Here is a 9,582-nt window from a genome sequence, read left to right as displayed (position 1 = left end):
AGTGGGTACCTGAACATGCCTCAGAGCCAGCGCGTCCCTTTCCTATATTCTGTGGACAGCAGCGACTTCATCACCCTACTTTGAAGTAGGTAACGTTCAGATGATATAAATTTGCTCTTCCAGTGGTTCCTTTTGGGAAGTTCCCTCGCACGTCCCACAGAACTAGACGCCCCGTGGTCTTTGCTTCTTTCATCCTGGACCCGTGAGATTCTGAAGACAGCTGTGATCCGCCCAGGGGTGCGCACAGCAGTTGTATACAGCTGCGCTTTATTGCATTAGAACGAGTATGCTCGATAAAGACAAATGGTTGCATTTAGTGGGAAAAATGTCTTCGCTCTCATTTTCTCATGAGAAAATTGATTTCAATCAAAATAATTGACACAAAGCTTAGCTGGGACAAGAAAAGAGAGTGAACTTTAATAACACACAAAAGAAAAGGCAGAGGGCAGCTAAGAGCTGGCTGGACTCCAGGTCAGAAGGGCCTGGCTGGGCTGTGCTGGGCTGTGCCGGGCAAACGTCACCTTCGACATCCAGTTGAAGCTGACTTTTAGTTTTGTGGCTGTGAGCACTAAACATGCTGATTTGCTAAACTTCCTGTTTGCAGTAGACTCGGGGCCTGTAGAATCTGATTTGCCTGGCCGGCCTGCTTTTACCAGGGAGCAAGAGAGTTCTGTGAGTTCAGCATGGGTCAAACTGCTGGTTTGTTCTCCTGTCAGTGAGGCCGCGGTTGATGAGAAAGATCTCTTGTTCACACTCGGGGCAGTCGGAGCCCGGAAACGCGCCCTTCAGGACTGTGTCTTCTGAGAAAATCCTTCATCGTGGGAGCACCACGGGGCTCCTGGTTCCCTACAGGTTCACTTTTATCTCTTAAAATTTTAATTAAACTTTTAATTTTGATGGCTGTGTAGATTCACACGCAATTTAAAGAAATAATGCAGATAGGTCCCGACTGACCAGTACACTGTTTCTTCCAGAGGTAGCAGAACAAAACTGTGATACCGTGTCCCCAGCAGGGTGTCCATACGGATGCAGCTGAGACACGGAACACGCCCATGTCCACAAGGACGTAGCGAGGCCCGCCCTCAGCCCTGCCCCTCCCTTGGCCCCTTGTTCATCGCAGATCCATCTGTAATTTTGTCACATCAAGAAGGTTATATAAATGAGCCGGGCGTGGTGGCGCACGCTTGGAATCCCAGCATTCGGGAGGCTGAGACTGGAGGATCGCGGTTTGCGGACAGCCTCAGCTACTTAGTGAGGCCCTCCGCAACTTTAGTGAGACCCTGTTTCAAAATAAAGAATAAAAAATAGGGAGGGTGATGTCACTCGGAGGTCGAATGCCTTGGGTTCCATCCCCAGACCCTCAAAAAAAAAAAAGAAGGTTATATAAATGAAATAATACCATATATAAACATTTGGGATTGACTTTTAATATTTTTTCAATAAGCATAGTTCTGTGGAGAGTCGTCCAGGTTCTATGTGTATTACTAGTTCGTTCCTTTTGATTGCTGAGTACTATTCCATGCTGTGGGTGCGCCCGTTTATTCAACATTCTCTCATAACAGGACACCTAGGTTGCTTCTAGTTTGGGTCCATTACAAATAAAGGTGCTATGAACATTTCGGCAACTGTTTTTGTTTGTTTCCTTGGGATGAATGCCCGAGGGTGTACTTTGGGACCACACGCAGTGACATTTGCACTTTGTCCTGCTGGGTAGGAGGCTGCCCACATTCTACTGTGCTAGCACGTTCTCACGTTCCCGGTGCCCCACGGTTCCCCCTCGGTTGTTTACTTTCTCTTAGGAGAACTTCCTTTGCTCAGTCTTGTACACACGTCTGCTGGCAGCACGTTACTTCCGTTTTCCACTCGAATGGCCTCATTTCTTATGCATGGCTGAAGGCTCCTCTCTGGATTTGGTTCCTGGGTCAGTGGGTCTTTCCTTTCAATGTGCTTTCAACATTGAAAAACACCAGGGCATCTCCGAACGGGCGCCGCCGTGTAGACAGAAATCTACTCTTGATCCAGTTGCCCCAGTAGTCAAGGCGCCCTTCCTCTTGCTGATTCTAAACTTTCTTCTTTGTCTTTAGTTTTGATGAGTTTGACTACAACATGCCTTACATTTTTTCCTGGTTTGTCCTATTTGAGGTCGGCGGAGCCTCCTTACCCTGTAGTTTTGCTGTTTCCAAATCTGAGAGGTCTCCATCTGTTGTCCCTTGGACGTCTTTTCAACCCACTTTCCCTGGATGCCCTTTCAGGACATCAACACCAACATCAGCTCTATGGTTCTGTCTTACAGGTCCCCGAGCCGCTTCGTTTTTTATTTTTCTGTTTTCTGTTGTTTGGATTGGCTCATTCTCTATTTCTATATTCAAACTGTGCAGAAAATTTGAGGCGCAGCAGAGTGTGATACTCTCTTTGGCCCCCTTCATTGAGCGGCTTAGTGTTTTGTTATTATGTTTTCCATTCTGGACATCTCCTCTCCCTGGTCTGTAAGTCTCTATTTCTGTGCTTAGACTTTCTGTGTCTTTGTTTGTTGTGTGTTCATAGTTGCTCATAGAAGCACAGACATGATGGCCAATTTTTTTTTTTTTTTTTTTTTTTGGTGGTACCGGGGTTCCTGGAAGCCCTTCTACCTCTGGGCTACACTCCCAGACCTGTTTTATACTTTTTTATTTGGAAACAGGGTCTCTTAAGCCAGAGCGACTGGCTTCGAACCTGAGCGATCCTCCTGTCTCCGCCTCTGAGGTGCGGGGATTACAAGCGTGTGCCACCATGCCCAGCATGATGGCCAATTTGAAATCTTCATCAAACAATTCTCACATGACTCTCATCACAATCCCAACACCAACTGGCTTCATTTTAATTCAGTTTGAATACCCTAGGTTCTCGGAGTGAGTGGCTTACCAAGGCCTGGCCACTTGGAGTGTGAGGAGATTCTGGCTCTGGCTGGAATCGTCCCGTGGGCTGGTTTCCACTGACTTCTCTCCCACAGGAGAAGGGGGAGTAGCCCCCACTACTGCCGGGTGGGCTAGAAGTCCACTTTCCACATGGGCTCCATCAATACTTGGGCGCCCCTCACCACAGCTTGGTTCTGGCTCCCCTGGACCACCAGGGGTGCCCCAGGGCTGGAGGGGAAGGTGCCCCTTGCACCCCATGTTCTGTCATTGCTGATAGCACAGCGGGCGGCCTTGTGACCTCTGGGTGGTGCTCAGATCCCCTCTCTACCAGGCCTCCTCTGGTGCCACGCTAAGGGAAAGGTGGTGCCTCCTCTCCGGCTGGGCAGAAGAGCAGCCCTGGTGTCCAAAGACTCCGTGCCTGGGACAACTGTGCTGTGGCCCGGGGAGAGGAAAGCCCAGCTCCCCACTGGGCCTTCTCTGTCATCACCCTGGGGGTCAGGGGCACCTCGTTGCAGCCAGGTGAGCATGGCTGTCTGGTCCCCAGCTGACCCTGTTGCGTGACTGGACCAGGCCCTTACTGCCTCTGCCAAGGCTGCCTCCCCAGATCCAGGGAGGGGCGGGGCCGGCTTCCATGGAGACCCCACCCTCTGCTCCTGTTGCATTGGGGGCTTCTGGTTCTTCGGTCCCGAATCTGAGATGTACGAGGCGGAAAGCAAAGGCACGGAGCTCGCCACTGTGCCCTCCCCAGTGCCCAGGTCTCCAGTGTGTCTGGCGTCCTCTTCTTTCTGTAGCCCGCACAGCATCCTGGGTCTGAGTGTGTCTTAGTGCAATGAATAGGGAAAGGCAAGTCAGCTCAGTCTTCCTGTAAGTAGATGCGCCCATCACATCCACTAGGGAGGTGAGGACTTCCTTCCTCCTGGGCCTCTGCCGAAGACGAGCTTTAGGGGCGGGGTGCACCTTGCTTCCTCTCTGAGGCTTCTCGGGTACCCGGCTCAGCCACAGCGGCTTCTGCCCATGGTGCCCATCACCCCACTCAGCATCAGCAACATTCCCCAGCCGGCAACCGGGAGGATAGCTTCTGTGTCCAATTGTCCCCAGAGCCACTACTTCTTTCCCCAGAGCCAAGTTTATGTATAAAGTTTAAGCAAGCACATAGGGACCTATTCTCGAGAAGGCAAAAGGATTTCTGTAGAGGAAATCTGATATGCGACTTCCATTTCTTGACAAAATTCCCTTGAAAAGCACCAATTGAAGACGGGCTCTTCAGAATCTGATGAGTTCCACGATTGTAGATGAAATGTGTCCCAGGCTATGACAATCTTTGAGCATCATCGGAGAGCCGATGCAAGCTGTGGGGGTGCGAGGCTCCCTTGAGCTGGGGCGGGCAGCGAGAGGCATCCTCTCTGTGCATCGAATACTGAGGCTTTTTAAAATAGTCAAAGTTACCCTTGGAGAAGAAACTTCCACGATTTCAAAGATACGCGTGTGCTTTGAAGTTTAGAAAAGGAGCTGGCAAAGGAAGGGAAGGAGAGAAAGCGCTCAACTCTGTGGTGGAGACACTGACACTTAGTGGAAGCGGGTGCTGGCTGTGGGTAGAGGCGGCAAGAAACCGTCTGGTCTCAGGACCAGGGAGGGCCTGTGTCAGGAATGTCGGTGGCTCTGACCAGGGCGCTTCCTTCACAGGACAAGCCCTCTCCCGCTCCAGCCATGGGTGGCTTCTGCCCAGGACAGCACGATGCCTCCCCACCCTACTATGGTCTCTGCCTGGCCCACAGCAGCCTCCCACGGTGACAAGGTGGGGATGTCCCCAAGCCCATTGAGGTTTGTTTAAGATCAGACTTTTCCAAAAGAGCACGGTTCTTTCCGTTCTCTATTGCACTGATGCAGATGCACAGAAGGAAGTTGCCGCTCACTGGGTGGATTCTCAGTAACCCTCACAGAAAGCCCTCTGCCCTGGACACCGCGGCCCTGGACGCCCGCTGCCGGGGGAGGAAGCAGTCGGGAGCACTTCCTCCCCGTGTGCCCTTTCTCCCGCACCCCGCCATGTTACGAGAAATGTCCAGGATAAACATCAATATGGTTCGAGTGGTTTCCTCTCCTCCTCGCCACGGTCACAAAGAGGACAGAGGAGCGACATGACAGTAATGGCTGTGGGCTGCTGCCCCCTCCCCATTCTCTATGGCAGTCTCCCACGCCTGCAAGTGATGCCCTGCCTGGTTTTAATAAGATTAGGTGGCGGTAGGCTTTGTAAAAACTCCAGTGCAATGCATGCATCTCAGGGAAAGATCACCCAGCTTCCGGTTTTGAATGAAGTCCCTGCACCAGGAAAAACGTTCTTAAAAATGGAACTCAACTTGCCGGGCGTGGTGGCGCACGCTTATAATCCCCGCGCTTGGGAGACGGAGACAGGAGGATCACGCTGGTTCAAAGCCAGCCTTGCTGGCTTAGGAGACCCTGTTTTCAAATAGAAAAGTATAAAATAGGTCTGGGAGTGTAGCCCGGAGGTAGAAGGGCTTCCAGGAACCCCAGTACCACCAGAAAAAAAAATGGAACTCAACTCAAGCACGCCTCAGGAAAGTGACTTCTGTGTTGCCTCTCAAAGGACTAAGTTGTGAGCAGACAGCAGCCGGGTCTAGGAGCTGGACAGTGAGTGTGTCCTGCTGGGACTGGTGGTGGCTCAGAAGGAACCTCGAGAGTCCTTCTACCTTCATGCCAGCCACCCATACTCTGAAAGCTGGGACTACCCACAAGCCGGGAAGCCTCCAGGTTAGAGTGTTTTTTTTTATTATTCTATTTATTTATTTATTTATTTATTTATTTATTTTTGTGGTACTGGGGACGGAACCCAGGGGCATTCTACCTCCGAGCTACACCCCCAGTCCTATTTTTTATTTTTATTTTGAAACAGGGTCTCACTGACTTGCATAAGGCCTCCCTAAGTAGTAGCTGAGGCTGTCTGCGAACCACGATCCTCCTGTCTCAGCCTCCCGAATGCTGGGATTACAAGTGTGTGCCACTGTGCCCGGCCAGGTTAGAGTGCTTTTGACTCGACTCCATCGCAACAGAAAAACAAGACTTTGCCCCAATTTTGATGGGAAACCAGCAGACTTCTTATGTGGTCTGCCTTCCTCTGCATTTCTTATTGTAATCTATTTCCAGGAAAATGACATGGTGATAGGGCCACGTGGCTCAGCCTCACCCAGAAACTCATGGGACGCAGTCTGGAGATAACAGGCAGGGCCGCTACACGTTGACCTGGACAAAAGGAGAAAACATTATCTTTGGGATCAATACGCCCAGTATCAGGATTTTCTTTATAAGATTATTTTCAGTTTTACACACAGGCACGTGTGTGTGTGTGTGTGTGTGTGTGTGTGTGTGTGTGTGTAAATTCTAGTCCTTTCTTTGTTCTTACTTGAATAAAGGGATGATGTCATCTTATGACCTTACAGGAACTATACTCTTCGAATGGTTGGCAGACATTATTGCCAAACATAAATAATAAGATGTATGTACCTCCACACAACTTTTACTTCATAATTTTGGAGAGAACCAAGGACTTCATAATTCTTGATGACAGCAAGCGTGGACTCAATATTTTGTGCGTTTCAAATAGCTAACTGTTGCAAAATAATGAGTCTTCTCTTTATCCCCGTTGCTTTATTTTTTTCCTTTTATTTTGCAGAAAGCATCTAAACTCTGAGGTTTCCCAGCAGAGGCTGCTGTCTTTGCCTCTCAGGATGGGGCCCCAGATCCACCCATGACAATGCAAACTGGTAACTCCTGGAAGCCCATGGGCAGGGAGCTGGCAAGGCCTAAAGGCCACCGTGTGACTGCGGGGTCGAAGCTTTCAGCCAACAGGGGTCAGCCCACTGTCAGGAAGAAGAGGCACAATGGAAACTGAGTTTAATTAACCATGGCCGATGATTAATTGATAACTCAGTGAATCACGTCTATGTAATGAAATCCAATACTCTGACATTGGGGCTCAGCAGAGCTTCCTGGTGGTGAGTTCATGGGTGGGCTAAGAGACTGACACATCCTGACTCCATAGGAGAGGACACAGCTTGGGACCTTCCCAGACCTCACCCCGTGTGTGTCTTCATTTGACAGGTCTTAATTTGCATCCTTTATGATCGAGTTATAATCGAGAATTCTATTGGACATTCTAGTGCATTATTCCACCTTGGAGGGCTGAGAACCCTCAGGTGTGGTAGCCAGTTGGTCAGCGGGTGGAGGACTTGGGACCTCCAGTTGGCACCCAAAGTGAGGTCCATCCTGTTGAGGGCGGTGCCCCTGACCGCAGGGCTCTGTCTGGCACTAGCAGGTTAGTGGCAGAATTGCACTGCAGAACGCACTAGTACTTAACCAGTTCTGTCCCCGGCAACACAGCTGCTTGGATTCTCTGTGCCCAGTGAAGACGATAGCACTGGTCCACACAGTAACTCAGGATCTCTCCTGGACAGTAAACAACTATGAGCCCCAGTCCATGACTCAGTAAGTAATATGAGTTGCACCCGCGTCCCCGGTCTCTGAGAAAGGTATGGGTGCCCAAGTGAGTTCACTGTATTAACACAAACAGCATGAGACTAAGGACAAACACAAGATGATTAATGCAGGCTACATGTTTCAGGACCTTTCTGTGTCATAGTGAAATTGCTAACGAGAAGAGAGGAAGAGAAATGGGGGGGGGGTATTAACTCAGGGAGAGAGAGGCCAGGGAGTGGGGGTGGAGGAGATCTTGCTGGTGAGGAGCGGGCAGGATGGTCGGGCAGAGGAGGGGCGGAGGGCTGTGACGGTGGGTGGGCAGGCAGGCACGGGGCACTAGGGACTGGGGCTCTGCACCTGCCCCCCAGGGAGACCCAGGTGTGTTCACATAGCATGGACGCGGGGTGGGAGGGCAGCCTTGCTGCCTCGTCCCTGGGCTTCGGGAGCACTCCTGGGAGCACTGCAGGGAGCCCTCACCCTGGGACACAGCGGCCCCACAGCCCTGGTTATAAGGACAGAAGCCCTCCAGGCCCAGGTGGCCATGTCCCAGGAACTGTTTCACACCTCCCCTTGCACAGTCTCTGCACACTTCCCTACTCTCACGGCCTGGGTGCCCGGCCAGTGTCCTCCACCTGTCTTTCCGCCTGCCTCCTCACGTCAGCTCCACATCCCCAAGGCTGCTGTGTGCTGGGGCCATTCTGAGACTGTGCCCAGGAGGCCCGGGGGCTGCCGTCCTGCCCCCTCTGCATGCCTGGGGTGGGCAGGCTTCGGGGAAGAGGCTGCCCTAGGAGCCGGAGCCGGTCGGGTCAGGTCGCTCTCCTCCAGGGACCTGTGCAGAAGAGACCTGTGCTGCGCCACCCACCCATCTCTCTGCGAGGGATCCTGGGAGGACGCCCCAGGACCGTGACAGAGACTCGGCTGCCAGTGCCTACAGCGGGAGGTTGGGAGCCGGGAGGAAGAACGAGGCGCACGGCACGGGAAAAGTTAGAGGCGCCTGGGGTTTGGGTTTTGCTTCTTTTTCTTGTCTTTTTTTCCAGCAGGGTCTTTGGGAAGGCTGCCCAGCCTTTCAGGGGCTGTGGGAGATTAATGGTAGGGAAGATGTGGAAGCATATTGCTGAGCCTGGCACAATGCGCTTTCTCTTCACGGGCCCTGGCCAGAGCCATCCGTGAATCTTCTTTTCTACACTGTAAGGCTTTTGAAATCAAATTTACTTTTCTTGAATGTGTAACTAGGCTGAGATGGGCCTTAAAGCACGTGGAGAAAGCACACAGATTTATTTGGTTTCATAATAACTCAGGACTAATCTATGATTGATCTTGGTATTTAACAGGAAACTAAAAATTGAATGAGAGAAAAAAAAGTGGCTGGGACTTTCCGTTATTTTCCTAATCTTGTGAGGGCTGTAATTAACTTAATGTGTATGTAACGGTTAAATCCTGTCTCTCCTGCATGGGCGCGGAGTGCGTGAGGTGGAAGATACTCTGCTGAGACCAGAGCTTCTAGGCGCTCGGACCCCAGGCCCACACGCCGGGCCAGCAGGCAGCGTGGTTTGGGAAAGCAGAAGCGTGGCTTTGTTTCTGGGGTTGAAGGCAAAGTCATGAATTCTCCCTGTTTGTTTTATGTACCAGTTGTTTTGCAGAATTTTCTAAGTGGAGAACGTTCTCACCTGTAAGGCGTACCTGGGAAATGGCCAAGCAAGAGGCCAAGGGGCGGGGAGTCCAGCAGGCATCCCCCTGCCTCCTCCCTCCTCCGCCCCGTTCCTCTTCCCTCCCTTCTCTCCCTCTTCCCTCCTCTTTCCCTCTCTCCTTTGTTCCTTCCCTCCTTCTCACCCCCTCCGTTCTCTCTCCTCCTCTCCCCTCCTCTTCCCTGTTGGCTCAGTGGCAGGTGCTTGTGGATAGTTTGGTCGCAGGCCAATAGCACCCACTGGCCTGGGCCAGCCCTAGCCAGGAGGCAGGTCCGCTGCCTGCCTTTTGGGGCCAGCGCCCCGGCCTGCTGGGGACTGCCGGGTTGCCTAGTGTGGATGCAGGACCTCGCAGTGGCTCGCACATCACAGCGGGCTCCGCAGATGTTGGCTCTTCTTCTCCTGACCCTGCGCCCCTTCCCCACGGCTATAATTAACACAGCACTAAGGATTGGTGGTCCAAGCAGGTTCAGGCGCACTCACAGGGTTCTCTGACTGGTGCGGGAGGGGATGCCCAG

This window comes from Muscardinus avellanarius, assembly GCF_963383645.1.
Source record: "Muscardinus avellanarius genome assembly, chromosome: 4".
Taxonomy (NCBI): domain Eukaryota; kingdom Metazoa; phylum Chordata; class Mammalia; order Rodentia; family Gliridae; genus Muscardinus; species Muscardinus avellanarius.
This window is presented reverse-complemented; position numbering follows the sequence as displayed.